The sequence below is a fragment of the Palaemon carinicauda genome, chromosome 3 (genome assembly GCF_036898095.1).
Source record: "Palaemon carinicauda isolate YSFRI2023 chromosome 3, ASM3689809v2, whole genome shotgun sequence".
Classification (NCBI taxonomy): Eukaryota; Metazoa; Arthropoda; class Malacostraca; order Decapoda; family Palaemonidae; genus Palaemon; species Palaemon carinicauda.
This window is the reverse complement of record NC_090727.1, coordinates 43,881,640-43,900,970: the sequence shown is the minus strand read 5'-3', so window position 1 is coordinate 43,900,970 and position 19,331 is coordinate 43,881,640. Positions and strand designations below refer to the sequence as shown.

At 35.8% G+C, this 19,331-nt stretch overlaps 2 long non-coding RNA genes across 2 annotated transcripts in view; both read right to left on the bottom strand.

Annotated features, from left to right (window-relative positions):
- LOC137638264 (uncharacterized) overlaps nt 1-19,331 on the bottom strand; it is a 466,810-nt gene that overhangs the window by 407,220 nt on the left and 40,259 nt on the right. The window lies entirely within an intron of this gene.
- Nucleotides 2,079-5,892, bottom strand: LOC137638260 (uncharacterized). Its single transcript, XR_011043969.1, has 3 exons — nt 5,707-5,892; nt 3,596-3,691; nt 2,079-3,189 (listed from the first exon to the last, which is right to left on the bottom strand). It is a non-coding gene; the product is annotated as an uncharacterized lncRNA (long non-coding RNA).

Sequence of the window (19,331 nt, the reverse complement as noted above, 5' to 3'; positions counted from 1 at the left end):
AATGATTGCACTCAAACTCTGCTTGGAAATCCATGTGCTGTATTGTAGTGATCTGTAGCTGCATCCTGTTGACAGAAAGAGTAATGTTGCATGCAGTCGAGCTTCAGCTGAAATACTTTGCCTCATGTTGGTATCTTCATTCATTATATATGGTTCCACTTTCGATAAGATTTTATAAAAAGTGTTAGGGTCCATTCTCATATAGTTAATGAAATCTGCCTCATGACCATGTTTCAGTTCCCGCAATATTGTCATGTGACCTCCAATGTCTTCTCTTCGTAACCACTCTTTACACCACATCCTTTTCTGCTTCGTTGCTTTTATCTTTGCACACATGGCTATAACAATAGACAGCGCGATTTTCTTTTTGAGTGTCCTGCGATCCATGCTGCCCCACACAACTTGATCCTGTGTCAGTCACTCACTGCCCGTCTTTCACTACCCAACCACCGTCGTTTGGACAAGAGCTTAAATGCGTTCGACAGGCTTAGCTCGCAAAGAGGCAAAGTTTACCGAGCAAAGATCGCTCGTGTGGACGGGGCCTAAGAAGTCATGTGACAATAGGACCGGAGTTTACACATGGACCAGAAGTAGATTTACTGTAATGTTAATAAATTACAATGATTTTGATAAAACTACGATACCTCATGATCAGATAATCGTTCAGCACCTGGCATTTCCTCATTGCTGTCATAGTACGAAATAAATGACCATAATGAGTCACCACCAGTTCAAAAATGACGATGCCCGGAAGCACCATACTTTGTGAGCGCATTAATATTAGTTTCCTGTTCCTGATTTTCTTATAATTATTTTGTGCATACCTTGTTCCTGATTTTACACAAGTTAATGTATGTTTTAACCTCCACTCTGTTCACGTTCACACTAATTAGCTCATTCATATGTAATTGTTGCAGTACGTGCATCATAGTTTCTCAATACGAAATTTCATAAAACAAATTCTTGTCGTTGAAACTATGATCAACATTTAACTTACGAGCACAAGGTTCCTCGGACATGACAACGGTTGATAGTGGGACACAACAAGCGACAGGTCATGTGTACTGCCTTCCTATATCATTTCATGATTCAGATTGCCTGACCCCCATAGCCAGGCACGGGCGCTCCATCACTTTGCAGCCAGTATATCATTTCAGAAGTCTCCCAGCAACTAAATACCATGACTCCTCCCCAATCCTGACCGACTAGAAGTCAATCATATATACTTGGAAAACCATTGAGAGAAAACCAATTGATGGTCGCAGTTTCTTTAATTATGACGCCACACCAAGCCTTTTTTGTATAGCAGGGCCTAGAGGCAATACGTCAAATAAGGCTGGCGCTAGTACCTTACCTCCAGTTCATTTCGGAAGCTAAAGTACATAATTTATTGTAGATTACCTTTCAGTGCGTGTCTTTGCCTCTCTCAACTCGCACCACAAATCGAGGGGTGGGAGGACGCCCTCCTGGAAAATCTCCCACCCTGTTTAAAACGGGAAAACTAATCGAAAAGTAAACCAAGCTTTGCTGGTGGTTTACGCCCATCCCTAAGTAACTCGACACAGTTGCTTGATTTTTAATCTATGCATCACTCATGAAACCTAAAATGTGAAAAGTTTCAGCCACCTTCCCATTAGCTTTTATACATAAATCAGTTTTGTTACACAGCACCAAGATTAAAGTTTAAAGACTTACAATCGTTACCGTACCATACTGACCCCCACCTTACTACTTTGACAGTAATCTGCCAACTAAATCCTTATACACCATCAAACTAAACTTGCTGTGGCAAAGCCTGCAGACAGTCTGCAACGGTCACAGTATGCAGATAGAGATAGACCTTATGAACGTGGTAAAAGGAATGCCAGAATAGTTATATTTCCCAAACAGTGTGGAAAATAATCTCCCACATTCTCAAAATTCTATTCAAGGGAAAGAACCAATTCAAATTATGTACCACAAAATTTGTCTCCTTGAATGTTCAACGTAAAGCTTGCCCAATATGTTTAAAGCTTACACTTCATATTTTCTTTCAATCTTAGAATAAACTTCCCAAAAGGATAAGTAAATACACTAGCAAATTGCAAACACCGGAGTTCAGTTTAATCTCAAGCAACAGTCTGAAAATTATTAAATGCAAAAATATTAATGGAATTACAAAAAATTCTATTCTTAAATATTTTTTTCTTTAAACTTAATTTTATAAAGTTAGAACATGCATATAGACAGAATTAGACTATTCCTAAAGTAGACAAATGCCACACATTAAAATGTCCATAACCTTCATGTACCAAACAAACATCACAATATATTAACACTTAGAGTTTACTTAAAACCAACGAACAGTTAAGGCAAGGCTCCCCTAGAGTAGAAAATATCAAAATTAAATCCATTGCTTTATTTAGATCTGAACTTTAATTCACAGTTTCAACTGTAAAAACAATATTGAAAATAAAAAAAAACAGATCCACACAGATTTTAACTTCAATATGAGAAAAAACTTATTTGAAATAAAAATACACGAAATTGCACAACTATAAAACTTAAGTATTGAGAAAATTATGCAGATCTATAAAATATTTTCTTAAACAGCAATGAAACATTGCTCAGATTGGAAATATGGCATTACAATTTGACAAAGTTGAATCTTTTGTAAAAGAAAAAAAAAATTTAAACTAACATAAGGTACACCTCCAAATCTAAATGCTTTTTGAAAACTTCATAGATAAAACATGTGCTTTAAATCTTTTATTTAAGCAGAATTTTTTTTCACTTCAAATTTTTTGCTAGAGCCAAAGTCTGGTCGATGACGGGTCGCCCTGTCCTGGTTGAATCTTCAACCACTAGAAGACACGGGAATATGGTTGATACGGTCGATATAGGGCGTCCAGTGGCAAGAACCCGTGTCAGCGTACTGTCCTGGTTAAACCTTCAACCATTTGCAGACTAATTCTCATACAGTTCCATATTTGAGAATAAGTACTTCGAAGCATTCGGTCATTTGCCTGCTCCAGTGTGGGCAAAGTGGGTAAAACGCCACAGAACCGATGGCCGTAGTTTGTCTTCAAGGTTGAAAAGATACCTTAGTGCTTTAGTTCGCATTCCACAGAATCCTTAAAATATAACTTTGACTGGTATGTGGCCAGATGGACAAGTTTCACTATCCTACGCTGCCATACCAATTACCATCTGGAAGAAAAATTTTATATCAATATTTAGGCAAAATATAAAATACAAACTTTTAATAGTCACCAATGATTCAAATAAAACTAGCCAACTTTAAACCAAGTAAAGTTATTACAAGTTATAAGTCATACAAATAGTAAAGCTAATTTTAAACCAAGTAAACTTATCACTATGATTGATCATAGTCAAATAAGATTGGCCAACTTTAAAGTAAAATTATTACAAACCACAGCCATAGAAATAAAATTTCAGTCCAAATAAAATCACAAAGTCATACCAGTTTAAATATAAAACTAGTTAACCTTGAACTTCGTAAAATCATGGCAATGTTAAGACTTCAAAAAATGTAAATATATTGGATATGTAAAATGTAAAAAAAAAAAAGGGGGGGGGGGTTGGAGAGTTAAACCATTTATTTCGAATTAAATTTGCTAGGAAGCGTTTATTTCGAAAATTCGACAGGATGAATTTAGCAGAAGCGCAGGATTCCTAGTACAGCCAGATTCTGAAAGGGTTTAACATGATTAACAATAAATAAAATTCTTTCATTAAGAAATCCTGGTAACCAAAGTAAAGAGAAAAGCTGAGACTGAAGACTGATTTTTAAATCAGTTTAGATATAGAAAAGATCGGTGGTCCTTAACAATTGTAAAAAAGGTCAATCTTACATTCGCTGGCTTAGGATAAGCTGCCAATAAAATACCGATTTAAATATTTGCTTGGTGTATATCAATCTTTTCTATCAGCATTGATTGATAACATTCAGTACCTTTAAAACTTTTACCCAAGATCTCTTACGACTTATCAATTGAAAGTACTAAAACATCAACACTTTATGGTAACGTTAGAATCTTCTAACTTGTAATAGTAACGTTCAAAACTATTATTAAATCCCATTTGGTAGGCTTATTTTTCAGTTTATTCTCTAGTTCATATAAGCTAATCTATAATGATTAAGAAGCCACAAGTAAAATTTTACACCAGCTGTTATAAATGCTAATTTTTTAGGATTAAAGGAGTCTATAGATTTCATATTACCCCAAAGTTAGTCTCAAAATGATTACATTTTAAAACATTCCGCTTATAAATTTTAATACTAAGTCTTAGTAAATTCTGTTCATGAATGAGAACCAGTCAATATTTTTATGCACAAACTAATTCATTCATTGCCATCATTGTACACTATCTAATTTCGATATGAAATTCCCTATAAGTATACTGTTCTTAGCCGTATTTTAGTAAAATGCATGCGACCGTAACTTTACCCTACATTATCTTACACGGGTTGGTGACCGTAATATCACGCTTATACGCCAATATATCTGTTTTTAAAACTAAATCCTGCAACATTTAATCCAGGATTTTTAACTTTTCTACGGCAAACTTAACAGTGTAAGCTACAAAAGCAGTAATCAGGAACAAATAGCTTTTAGTAAAACCAGGTTTTCAATGGACCAATTTTTACCGTAAAAGTAAATTCTTGCGTCCAAAACCAATATATGATAACCTATTAAAATTCTTATGTTCTATTTAACTGGGAAATTCAATAGATTCGAAATTATTTATTTCCAATTCAAATAATAAACTTACAGAGTCTTAGATAGAAAAATGAACGCGTCGAAGTGAAATTTATCTAACAAAATTTACTAACAAAATTTACTTAAATAGAAATAAGAATTAAACTAACAGACTAAAATCTTTGAATGTAGACTGAGATTTAAAGTTACCGCAATATACGGTAAAGTGTATTCATCAAATTAAGAGTTTGAAAATAACTTTGCAAGAGATTTTACTCCGTTAAGAGGTTTTGCTAAACTTTCAATAACTATGAACATTAAACAATACAACCGATAGTAATTAAAAGTTTCGTAGCTTTGTTGTGCAGGAAATTAAGCTAGCAAGACTGGCCAAACTTTATAGTTAATTGGTGTACCTCTAAACACTAAATTCAAAAATTCTAAAACCGACAGACTCAATTGCTAAAATCTGATTCATGCCCTAAAAATCTGTGAAAGTCCTGGAATAAAAGTTACCTGGCCGTTTGAAACAGATATAACTACGTAAAGGAATGATACAAAGGTTATCAGCCAGTAAAAGTTAATAATGTAGGATAAATATAGTGACATTTACTTTACTGAAATACGGCTGACAGCAGTATATTTAAACGGAGAACTTCAGATTAAATTTACGGGTTTCTTTATTGCCGTGCAAGCTACAGTAACAAAAAGAAGCCTTTGAAAAAAAAAAAAAAAAGAACAGTAGTAATAAAATCAGCAGTTACATCCATGGCTTAACGATTTGTTTTTAAAGACAAGGACACTTGGGTAAATCTTTTATATTAAAACAACAAAATTATCCAATAACTATGCGAAAACTAACTAAGCTACGATTATAAGATTAAAACTTACAAACTTACAAGTTTAGGAAAACAGGGCAATATTTATACACTTTGATGGTTGGCAGGAACATTTAACACATTGAAAGTTTCAAAAACTTAACTGGCGCAAATGGTCATATTACCTAGGATGATACAATCTTGCCGATTCATGGTGTGTGAAAAGAAGCCTGTAGAATTAATCTTTAAACTTGCATAACGTTCACAGATTCACAATCTAATTATCACAGACCTTAACTGGACTTAACACTGTAAGAAATCACACTTGACATCTAAATGAATACCACTTTTAAAACTAAATCCACTGTAACCTAAGCAGAGAAAAAGTAACTTCACCAACGTTGACTTGACATATCAAGGATGACAAAACAACGAATAGTTTCTTTAGTGTCCTTGTAGAAGCAGTGGCGCCATCTGTGTCTAAATTTCAGAATTTATAGTCTTTGAAAAAAAATAATTATGACTCATTTCAAGCAACAACCAAAAACTTAGATTTTCCCCCATTTAAAATTACATGAAACAAGTATAAAAACAATCAAATTTATAACATTCATCAGGCCTATGATTGCCATAATTATATAAATCAACGGCGGATGAGCGTAATTTTTAAGATCTGGCATTTATGGGAAATTATGACGTCACCTTGCACAAAAAACGTCTCTGGTATAATTTCTGTAGAGAACTTTCAGAACATGACTGGAATAACACCAGCATGTCGGGTGACACCATGAAGATAATCCTTGAGAAGTTCGGTTCACGTGGACAAACTTCTTTACATAATTTAAGGAAGTTTGGCATTATACATCTGAGATGAACTTTACGTGAGCTGGCTAAAATTAGCTTTAAGGGGTCGCACCTTTCCTACGAGAGAGAGAGAGAGAGAGAGAGAGAGAGAGAGAGAGAGAGAGAGAGAGAGAGAGAGAGAGAGAGAGAAGGGGGGAATCTTAAATCAAGTATTCGTATAAAGCAATAAATATTATCGTATATACATATATTAACTGTACATGGCACAGAAATGTATGTATATATATATATATATATATATATATATATATATATATATATATATATATACATATATATATATATATATATATATATATATATATATATATATATATATATATATATATATATATATATATATACATGTATATATATATATATCCAAGGAATTTATGAACACACATATAGGCTATATACAGTAAATACCAGTACATATATAAGCACCAAGAATTGTGTTTTCGCACCTTGTAGTTCATGTCTCCCAAAAGAGAGAGAGAGAGAGAGAGAGAGAGAGAGAGAGAGAGAGAGAGAGAGAGAGAGAGAGAGAGAGAGAGCATGAACTTTAAGAATAGGTGGTAAATTTCTGGCTTTATGTTGGGTATACGAAAACGGAGAAAAAGTAAAACACTCCTGTTCCTTGCCTCTGTCATTTCTGAGTGACCTTTAAACCTTAGGTCACTCAGTTTACAGGTGGAGAGCGCTTACCACTACGTCACGATTAACAGAGAGAGAGAGAGAGAGAGAGAGAGAGAGAGAGAGAGAGAGAGAGAGAGCAACAGTTATTCGTATGCATATCACTTAGTTCAGCTCACACGAATGATAGACTACAATAAACCAGAACTTAAAACTTCGTTTTAAAGCTAAATACTTTTTTTAATTCTATTTTCGAACTTCAAATGCAGAATAAACGAACAATAATATCAAGGAATATTTAGATAATTAATGTAAGAAAATCTTTGCAAATCATTAAAATGGTGTAGATTAGTGTTGCAGGTTGCATGAGAACATAGGCCTACATCGGTGTTTGTTGGTTTGAACAATGAAACTTATTTTGTTCTTCTATTCTCACTTTTCCATTTAATATGATTCAAAAGTCAAATGGAAATATATGATAGATAAAGTAAATGAAATTCGAAAACAAAGTAAATAATTACACAACATTTTATAGTGTGTCATCAAGGTACCCGGTCACCTTGAGCAAGCTGTTCTCACCCTTACGATGTCAGACAGTAAGGGTGATTCCAGTTGCTTTTCTTACAATGGCATACGTCCTTTTAATGGAAGAATTTTCGTATTGTTTTAATCATGAATTATCTACGCAACAATGATACGTTACATTTCCCTGATTATTGGATTTGCAAGAGAGAGAGAGAGAGAGAGAGAGAGAGAGAGAGAGAGAGAGATTTAACACCTCAGAAGCACATAGCGAAAGAACAGTCAAAGAAGTTCTCGTCTCCAACTCTAATCGTTCAATTTAATTTGACGTCGGCTTCGTTTTAACATTCAGATTTAAATCTGTAAATCATATTATTATTATTATTATTATTACTATCCAAGCTACAACCCTAATTGGAAAAGCAAGATGCTATAAGCCCAGGGGCTCCAATAGGGAAAAATAGCCCAGTGAGGAAAGGAAATAAGGAAATAAATAACTGAAGAGAACAAATTAACAATAAATCATTCTAAAAAAAGTAACAACGTCATAACAGATATGTCATATACAAACTATAAAAACTTTATATTAGTAACTTTTGCTTTATTTTAGTGTATGTCTAACTTAATTGATTCGAATATGGCTATTCTATTCTTAAAACTGCAAAACATTCACAATGTATAACTATTTATGCAGAGTCGAAGTTAGAATTAAAGACATTCGAACACCAAATACGTCTAGTTCGCGATTAGGATAAAGTGAATGAATCTGATATGTAAAACTAGGCCTACGCCATTGTTTTCTATGTAGGTTTCCTCTATTGTTTGAATAATTTTGGCATAATTACATGAGAAGATGATTATTTTTCTTGCAGTTTGTCTAGCGAAATGGGATAGTAATAACATCTACAGTCCGTTGCAAGGAGCATCTTGGTATGGTAAATGTGTGTGCGTGCATGTGTTTGGGCAAACATAATACCTTAAACATTCAGATTTATAGACGCTAATAAGTCGATTTGAAAATATATACTTGAACTTTTGCATTTTATAAAGTAGGAGAAATAATACAGATAATATAATGGAAATAACAATAAATGACACATTATAAACAAAATAAAACTAATTGATATTTCTAAACATAAATGATTCGAGTGACAAATGAGCTGCGTTGCCAAATTTCCTCCTGACACCATTATTTCCCTTTATAACACTGATACTGCATTAGAAGTTCTATCTACATTTGGCACATGCGAGGCTAATCATAGACTATTCTTTAGCATGGTAGAGAAAATGTTAATTATAATTCTCTCTCTCTCTCTCTCTCTCTCTCTCTCTCTCTCTCTCTCTCTCTCTCTCTCTCTCTCTCAGATGCAATACAGAACCAATCTCATTTTATATCACCCAGTCAACTTCAATCGAATGACAGTAAACCCAGTCCTTAGATACTTTATTTCTACATTTACTAATAGGAAATAAGGATTACGATAATAATGAATGATTAAAATGATATACATGACCTTCTTGTATAACATGTATAAGAATATATAGTTTCAGGACTACATATTGCAGGAGTGCATAGGCCTATGCTATTGGTGGTTGTCTGTCTGCCCCCACAAGACTTTCTCTTTAACTTTCAAAGTGACGGAAAGGTTAAATCAAACTACTCAATGAATTACAATAAAGGAAATACACAGAAGGAGATTAATTATATCAATGATTTCAAAATATCAATAGGCTTACATTTAAGGAAATCGTTAGATAATAGGCCTATGTGTGCACGTCCCTCTACCAGCTGTCTCACCCTTGATCTATGGCATAAACATCTTAATACTATTTGTTACCTTTTCACAAGAGAGAGAGAGAGAGAGAGAGAGAGAGAGAGAGAGAGAGAGAGAGAGAGAGGCCCTTTTCTGTAGACCTAAGTCAATCATCTCAACATAAGTTTCCCTCCTTCCACCATGGTTGTTTTACATACGAGGTAAGATTGCCCCTACCTTCGGCCTCTGCTCTAAATCGAAATTATTGATAATAATGAAATACCAGTCTCCAAAACAGGTCTCAGGAAGGATGGATTAGCTTACAAAACGAAATAAAATGAGAAATTTTAATCACAATGAAAAGCCATTTTGAATCAGTTGTTTCCCAGAGAGTTTCGTTAAAAAAAAATGAGACAAGAGGTAGTGAAAGATGAGGTAGTGAGAGAAGAGGTAGTGATAAATGAGGTCGTGAGAGATGAGGTAGTGAGAGTAGAGGTAGTGAGAGGAGAGATACTGAAAGAGAGTGGTAGTAATATATATATATATATATATATATATATATATATATATATATATATATATATATATATATATATATATATATATATATATATGTGTGTGTGTGTGTGTGTGTATATATATATATATATATATATATATATATATATATATATATATATATATATATATATTATATATATATATATACTGTATATATAATGTATGTATATACTTGCTAGTATTTGTATTCTTCACAAATACACACATCTATGTGTATATATTATCATGATAAACTGTGCAAAAATAGAAAGTATCATCATATTGCAATAACTGAGAGAGAGAGAGAGAGAGAGAGAGAGAGAGAGAGAGAGAGAGAGAGAGAGAGAGAGAGATGGTCCTTAAAATAACTCTATGCAACTCTTATCAATTTCAAGGGAAAAATATTTGATGATATCCGTGGAGCAATGTAGTTTGGGCATTTATTTGATTCTTCTCTTACTCCTGACAATGCCCATAGATACGAAGGCAGATACCTGAAACTTTGAGATCTGTTGATATAAACTTTGAGACAAAAACAGTAACTGTAGAAGTTGTATTTCCTGGTTTCAATGGAGTCAAACAGTAATAAGCAGCAAGCATAGTTGAAGTGATATGTAATCAGTTAGAAAAAAAAGGCAATATGCCACTAATGTACTGTAGTATCAGTTGAAATATTATGACAACCAGCTGCAAGGAACAAATCTAGTGTGTAGCAGAGGATCATTGAAAAGAGAAGGTGGCATGCAAGAGAAGAAGCAGTTAAACTAATTAGTCACCACTTTGATGACTTGGCTATTCTACTGGAAGAAATGTCAACTGATCTGAAAGAAAATGTAGATAAAAGAAGTGCAGTCAGTCAGCTGTTGCACCAGATTCTTACCTTTCACTTCCTTGCATTACTTTTCATTTGGAATTTTATGATATCAAAGATAGTCTACATTCAAAAGAGACTTCAAGGCTATCAAATAAACTTCCACAATGCTGATAAAGACATAAAGGCAATAGAAATGTGTATAACTGAAAACAGAGAAGCAATCTGTAATTAGTCGCTCAGTGCAGCATTAGAACTAAGCAAACATTAGGCTGTTGATGGTAGAGCTGAGAACCTGAATAAAGAAAAGTAATATGCCGGGAGAAAAAGCTACTGATGTGGGCCTCAATACAAAACAAGAGATCATGCACCTAATGAAAAGTGCAATAGATAGACTGCATAGACTGAAAGGAAACAACATAGCACAAGACTTGGAGATACAGTATAGACAAGTTGGCGTCTCTGCTAGATGAAGAACAAATTCTTAAGAAAAAAGAGTAAAAGTTCAGGATTACTGAATGACGAGAGAATGAAAGAAAACTGTCTACATGTTGCGAATTCTACAGTTGTTATTTGGATGGTAATGAACTTTATGAGGGAATCTTAGATTGCAGAATGCCCTTGGCAAGTAGAACGGATGTTTAGATTTCCACTCCAGAGAAGCTCATCCAATTCATTGTACAATATGGTGATGAAAATGTTTTTGCTAACTTAAGAGTACCAATCGAACTTAAACACATAGTAGCAATTTCAATTTCAAGCAGTGAACATTCGTACAGTTAACTAAAATTGATTTTGGCTTATCTCTGAGCCTCAATGGGACAGGGTAGACACAACGCCTAGTATTTAAAGGTTTAAAGGCCTTTCATGAATGGCAGAGGCAAGGGGCAGTGGCATTGCCCTATCAAGTGAGACAATGCCCTAGAGAATGACTATCTATACATATGATCAGCGCCCAAGTCTCCTCTCCATTCAAGCTAGGACCAAGGAGGGTCAGGCAATGACTGCTGATGTTTCAGCAAATAGACCTATGGGCTCCAGAATGCGTTCCCACCCCATTTTTAGTGCATAAGGATGGTGAGGTTGCAGTGACTCGAACCCCAGCCCGGCGTTTACCAGTCAGGAACATTACCACATCGGTTACCACAACCCAAAGTCCAAATATAGCCTAATTGGCATCAATTTTTATTTTTTCTAATCTTTTTATGATAAATGTTGTATTTTAAATGTTAAACCAATTATTTTTCTTTTTTTATTCAGTTTTAATGAAAGGGTTTTGATTGGTAAGGATTATTGGAGAATAACCAGTCAACTCATTATTCTAACTAACAAATTTGCAACACTGTAAAACTTGGCTTCCTTTGAAAATTCTCTGTAAAACTGTTTTTATCAATGTTAATCTACATGATTTATTTATTTCCTAATTTCAGGATTTTGTAGCTTTTACGAATGATGATTCCTTATTGCATTTATTTACTTTTGTAAAGAATGATTTTGGTAATATATTTGTATCTCCCTCAATAATGCTGGTAACACTAAATTCCATGATTATACTTCCTGCTAATATATAATTTTAACCTGTATTAGTCAACTCAATATATCTTCTGGCAGGAAATAATGATAGGTTGTTCTTCATATTGTCAAATGAATCATTGTGGCACAGGTACAAAATCCTTCAAGTTTATCCCATCACAAAAGGCGCCATTTTCTGTGTTTGCCCTGGGCGCCAGTAACCCTAGTTTGCCTCTGGTAGAGAGAGAGAGAGAGAGAGAGAGAGAGAGAGAGAGAGAGAGAGAGAGAGAGAGAGAAGAGGTACTGAAAGAGAGGTAATGAGAGAGAGAGAGAGAGAGAGAGAGAGAGAGGAGGTAGTCGGAGAAGAGGTAGTGGGAGAAGAGGTAGTGAAAGAGAAGAGGTAGAGAGAGAGAGAGAGAGAGAGAGAGAGAGGTAGAGAGAGAGAGAGAGAGAGAGAGGAGGTAGTCGGAGAAGAGGTAGTGGGAGAAGAGGTAGTGAAAGAGAAGAGGTGATGAGAGAGAGAGAGAGAGAGAGAGAGAGAGAGAGAGAGAGAGGAGGTAGTCGGAGAAGAGGTAGTGAAAGAGAAGAGCTGATGAGAGAGAGGTAGAGAGAGAGAGAGAGAGAGAGAGAGAGGAGGTAGTCGGAGAAGAGGCAGTGGGAGAAGAGGTAGTGAAAGAGAAGAGGTAATGTTAGAGAGGTAGAGAGAGAAGAGGTAGTGTGAGAGAGGTAGTGAAAGAGAAGAGGCGATGAGAGAGAGGTAGAGAGAGAGAGTAGGTAGAGAGAGAGAGGTAGGGGGAGAAGAGATAGTGAAAGAGAAGAGGTAATGAGTGAGAGGTAGAGAGAGAGAGAGGAGGTAGTGGGAGAAGAGGTAGTGAAAGAGAAGAGGTGATGAGAGAGAGGTAGAGAGAGAGAGAGAGTAGGTAGTCGGAGAAGAGGTAGAGAGAGAGAGAAGAGGTAATGTGAGAGAGGTAGAGAGAGAAGAGGTACTGGGAGAAGAGGTAGTGAAAGAGAAGAGGTAATCAGAGAGAGAGAGAGAGAGAGAGAGAGAGAGAGAGAGAGAGAGAGAGAGAGAGAGAGAGAGAGAGTTAAAAGGAATTCTGAGGTCTCACAGACTTAGTTTTTTCAGGGAGACTCCATCTGCCCTTGGGTAGAGCGATTTACTTTAAGCATTTAGAGGTTTTGTGATTTTGTCTAACTTATTCTTGCCTTTTTACTGTTTACTACAACTGCTGGAAGTCTGTTCCATGTACTTCCTATTTTGTATGTAAAGATATTACCATATTGAGTGATGTTGTATCTTTTCATTTCCAGTCTGTATCTGTTTTAGGGTTGTGGTGGCCCTTGTGATAACATCCCTGACTGGTGAACGCCAGACAGAGGTTCGAGTCCCGTTCAAACTTGTTAGTTCCTTTGGTCCCTGCAACCTCATCAGCCTCGTGAGCTAAGGACCCGGGTTTGGGGGAACCTACAGGACTATGCTGAGTCATCAGCAGCCATTTCCTGGTCCTCCCTGATCCTAGCTTGGGTGGAGATGGGGCTTGGGTGCCGATCATGGACAGTCTTTAGGGCATTGTCCTGCTCGATAGGGCAATGTCACTGTCCCTTGCCCCTGCCATTCATGGATGGCCTTTAAACCTTTAAATCTCTGGACTGATTTGTGCTAAGCATGAATAGATTGTTGTAATCTACATTTGTTATTCCTTTACGAATTCTGAATGCCTCTAATAACTGTCCCCCTTTGGTCAAGTTTGAAGATCAAATAAGTTCAAACGTTCCATCCCCCATCTATATCCAAAATGCCTTAGTGATGTAACTAGTTTGGTGGCCCTAGCTAGTACTGATTCTAGTCTATCTATATCCTTCTGAATACTTGAAGCCCAGAACTGGACTCCGTATTCAAGATAGGGTCTTAATAGTGATGTGTACAGCTGTAGTCCTGTGTCTTTGTTTCCGTATTTGGATTGTCTCTTTATGTAACCTATTATGTTTTGTGTTTTCTTTTCAGCTTTTATGCTCTGTTTGGTGAACTTCAAATCCTTGCTGATAATAATACGGAGATCTTTCTCCTGGTCCACACTTTCTATTTCATTACCCAACAGTGAGTCATCTGATTATGGGTTGCTATAAACTATGTACATGATTTTGTATTTCCCACAGTTGAAAGGGATTTGCCATTTTTGGGGCTATTCTCCTAACTTCATTAGATCCTCTCTTGAAGCTGTTACGTCTTCTGAGTTCGCTGCTATTATGCCTAGTTTAGTATAGTATCATAGAGAGAGAGAGAGAGAGAGAGAGAGAGAGAGAGAGAGAGAGAGAGAGAGAGATCCAACTATCAATTATTACATTCCCTAAGTCTTAACGGATAATGTATGAATATACATATCAAAATATAGTTTATTCAGGTGCTCTCTCTCTCTCTCTCTCTCTCTCTCTCTCTCTCTCTCTCTCTCTCTCTCTCTCTCTCTCTCTCTCTGAACACGTATTCGACTGATGAAATTCTTAGCAAAACTTACATTTGATGAATTGATACAAATTTACCAAAAACGTTGGCCTACACTTATTATTATTACTAGCTAAGCTACAACCCTAGATGGAATAGCAGGATGCTATAAGCCCAATGGGCTCCAACAGGGAAAATTAATCCTGCGAGGAAAGGAAATAAGGAAATAGATAAATAAAATGAGAAATAACGAATAATTAAAAAAAAGTGACATCAAAACATATTTTAATTATAAACTATAAAAAGACTTAGGTCAGTCTGTTCAACATAAAAACATATTTAAATTCCTGTCAATAATGGCAGAGGCAAGGGACAGTGACATTGCCCTATCAAGCAGGACAATGCCCTAAAGACTGACCTTATTACATCTGATCAGCGCCCTAGCTCCCTCTCCACCAAAGCTAGGACCAAAGAGGGCCAGGCAATGGTTACTGATGAATCAGCAGATAGACCTACAGGCTCCCCCAAACCCACCATCCCTACCTCACAAGGATGGCAAGGTTGCAGTGACCAAAGGAACTGACAATTTTGATCGGGACTCGAACCCTAGTCCAGCAGAACACCAGAAGGAGCGTTTCCAATAGGTGACTGCAACCCTTATTCAGCAAATTGACGTGAATGAATTTCTGTTTTAGATATAGTACTTGCTGAGCTACAACACTAGTTGGAAAAGCAGGATGCTACAAGCCCAGGGGCTCCAACAGGGAAATTAGTCCAGTGAGGAAAGGAAACAAGATAAAATATTCTAAGAGTAACAATATTAAGATAAGTATCGCCTATATAATTATTATTATTATTATTATTATTATTTGCTAGGCTACAACCCTCGTTGGAAAAGCAGGATGCTACAAGCCCAGGGGCTCCAACAGGGAAATTAGTCCAGTGAGGAAAGGAAACAAGATAAAATATTCTAAGAGTAACAATATTAAGATAAGTATCGCCTATATAATTATTATTATTATTATTATTATTATTATTTGCTAGGCTACAACCCTCGTTGGAAAAGCAGGATGCTACAAGCCCAGGGGCTCCAACAGGGAAAATAGCCCAGTGAGGAAAGGAAACAAGGGAAAATCAAATATGTTAAGAAGAGCAACAGCATTAAAATATATATTCCCTAAGTAAACTATAACGACATTAACATAACAAGAGGAAGAGAAACTAGATAGAATAGTGTGCCCGAGTGTACCCTCAAGCAAGAGAACTCTAACCCAAGACAGTGGAAGAACATGGTACAGAGGCTATGGCACTACCCAAGACTAGAGAACAATGGTTTAATTTTGAAGTGTTCTTCTCCTAGAAGAGCTGCTTACCATAGCTAAAGAGTCTCTTCTACCCGTACCAAGAAGAAAGTAGCCACTGAACAATTACAATGCAGTAGTTAACCCCTTGAGTGAAGAAGAATTGTTTGGTAATCTCAGTGTTGTCAGGTGTAAGAATGGCCAAACTATTCGGTGTTTGTGTAGGCAAAGGTAAAAATGAACCGTAACCAGAGAGAAGGATCCAATGTAGTACTGTCTGGCCAGTCAAAAGAGCGGTAGTATCTCAACGGGTTAGTGTATGGATGAGAAACTTGGGCTTTAAGACAAACAGAGGAAGCAAAACTTGAGAGAATTGAGATGAGAATGTTAAGGTAGATTATGGGAATCTCAATGCTTTAAAGATTGATAAATGATGAAATAAGAAGAATGGCAGGCTTAGTAAAGGTAACAGAGATGATAAGCATGTCACGACTAAGATGGTGTGGTCACGTGTTAGAGGATGGATGGTTGGGAGGGAGTGAGGAGGGCTTGGGAGGAAGATCGAGAGGGAAGTACAAGCATCATGTGTGTGTGTGTCTCTCTCTCTTAGTGAACACAACATATTATAAAGTACATTAAGTGAGATATTTATTTTACAGCATGGTCATCGACAATAGTTTTCATTGCTCTCTCTCTCTCTCTCTCTCTCTCTCTCTCTCTCTCTCTCTCTCTCTCTCTCTCTCTCTCTCGACGTTCAATCATCGAAACGTTTTCAGTACTATCTAAAAAGAAAATAGTGGCTTACATTCAAGGCAATTTCTGGCTTGGCTATGTAGGCCTACAGTAGATGCGAGCGAGTTACAGTAAAATATAGAAAAAAATAAGCGTTGCTAGCTTATTTTTCTATTGAATAGCGTAGCTCATCTGATCTTAAATCTTGAAAACTTGCTTATTAGCTCCCATCAAAATGACACCACGGCTCATTTATACAACAACGCTTAGCAGTTGTTCCCCCAGGCAACCTTAAGAGAACAGAACTGCACAATTTCTCTATTGTTTTGGAATGGACTCGTGCATTACAAGTTTACTTTCCCTAAATATTCTAATATATTTTACGTTCATGCTGTGTGTTTACTACAACACCCTATCTGGTGGTTGAACCTGTGCAGTTTCAGAAGTTCAAACTGGTTGAAAATGCTTATTCTCTTGGTCGAGGCTACACTATTTTATCTAATGGACCTTCTGCTTTTGTTAAAAGTGTTTATAGTTTATATAGAAAATATTCATTTTACTGTTGTTGCTGTTCTTACAATATTTTCTTTTTCCTTGTTTCCTTTCCTCATTGTGGTATTTTCCCTGTTGGGGCCCTTGGGCTTATAGCATTCTGGTTTTCCAACTAGGGTTGTAGCTTAGCATTTAATAATAATAATAATAATAATAATAATAATAATAATAATAATAATAATAATAATAATAATAATATCCATTTAACAATTTAACAAAAGTCTTGTTTCATATATACTGTTTAGGACCGTTTCACACTACATGCCTATTTTTTTTTTTTTAATAAATCTCACTTATTGAACGGTAAAAAAGGCAATATAAAAAGATGCAATTCATTCATAGAGTGATAAATAGTTTTTTAACTTATTTAGAGTCACATTTATGAATATAGATAAGCTACTTTGTCCATACTAATTGGTTGTCTGAAAGTTAAATTCAAGTCAAATGTCACGTCTACTCAAAATTGCTCAAATTTGAGACCAGGACGGTCTCTCCTACGTAAATTGTTATTGTACAGAAAGTAATGGAGCTGTTCACACTATACGGTTCGGTCTTCGTTCGTCTTTCGTACAGTTTTCGTCCAAACGGTTCACGTAGGCCTACTTTTACTTCTACGCCAACTGGACTCAGACACAACGATATATGATTTATCTTTCTTTAACACTATATATCTTATAACCTAAATAACAACAAGCAACCACAGTTATTACTATATTCCCAAAAAAATAAATAAATAGAGATAACAACATTCAAATAACCTCCCCCCCACCAACCCCTCAAAATTGGATAATCGTTAGGCCTATATGTGTATATATGTAGGCATATATTGCACCCCTTTCTTAGTTAGGACACCTTAAACGTAGTGAAAGGCTTTGAGTATCGCCATGACCAGCAAAGTGTGCTAGTCAAGGCCAACCATACTAGGTTGGTTTTCTGTGAGCGATCAGACCAAAATCTCCCACCATCACCAATCTGCAGTTGGCCAGCGAGGTGATGAAAACTGGCCAAACCCCCTGACACGAATAAGGATATGTTTGAGGCCTTTGTCCTGCAGAGGACTAGAAACGGCTACATTTGTTATGAGTTACCACTCTGAGGCAAACTACAGAACAGTCTCTATTGTTCTTCCGTCAACTAGACTGAGCAGGCACTACGATGTGGTTATCAGCATCACCAAACAAAGGAATAGATAGATGTTTTAAATTGGCCGAATTATCATTGCTCACACAAGCATTCTCTCTGAGCTAGACAGTCTATTCCAAAATCCTTATACATCCTGAGTCATCAACTATCTAGTTAAGGATAAGGAGACAGAAGACAACACAGTACATGGCTAAAATTACTCCAAAAGGCCCACTAAAAAAAGAAAAAAAAATACATTTAGAGTTCTCTTGCTTGAGGGTACACTCAGGCACACCATTCTATCTTATTTCTCTTCCTCTTGTTTTGTTAAAGTTTTTATTGTTTACATCAGGAATATTTATTTGAATGTTGTTACCTTTCTTAAAAAAGAAAAATTTATTTTTCCTTATTTCCTTTCCTCACTGGGCTACTTTCCCTGTTGGAGCCCCTGGCTTATGGCATCCTGATTTTCCAACTAGGTTTGTAGCTGAGCAATTAATAATAATAATAATAATAATAATATTCCTAGCTAAGTATATTATCAAACTATCATCATCATCATCATCATCTCCTACGCCTATAGACGCAAAGGTCCTCGGTTAGATTTCGCCAGTCGTCTCTATCTCGAGTTTTTAAATCAATACTTCTCCAGTCATCATTAATAACACCGTTGATGATGATGTTATAGTTGCCAATAATTAAAAAGAAAAATAATAGACCGATTCTATCATAACAAAAGTTCAAACTATTTGCGGACGATCTACATTTCTACTTCTCCATACATAATATAGACGACACTGATGAAACTCTAAACCCAATTCTTACCAGTGTTAGGAAATGGATGTCAATCATACAGCTAAAATTAAACGAAAATAAAACTGATTTTAGGGTGGTTGGAAAGGAAAACAGCCCAAGAAAGAAACTTGGGCGATATTCAAATAAATTTGAATAACAACTGTCTCAATATCTTGACAGTAACTTGTCTTTCAATGCCCAAATAAATAATGTAGTAAAAACTGTTGGTTATCATCTTAGAAACATTGCT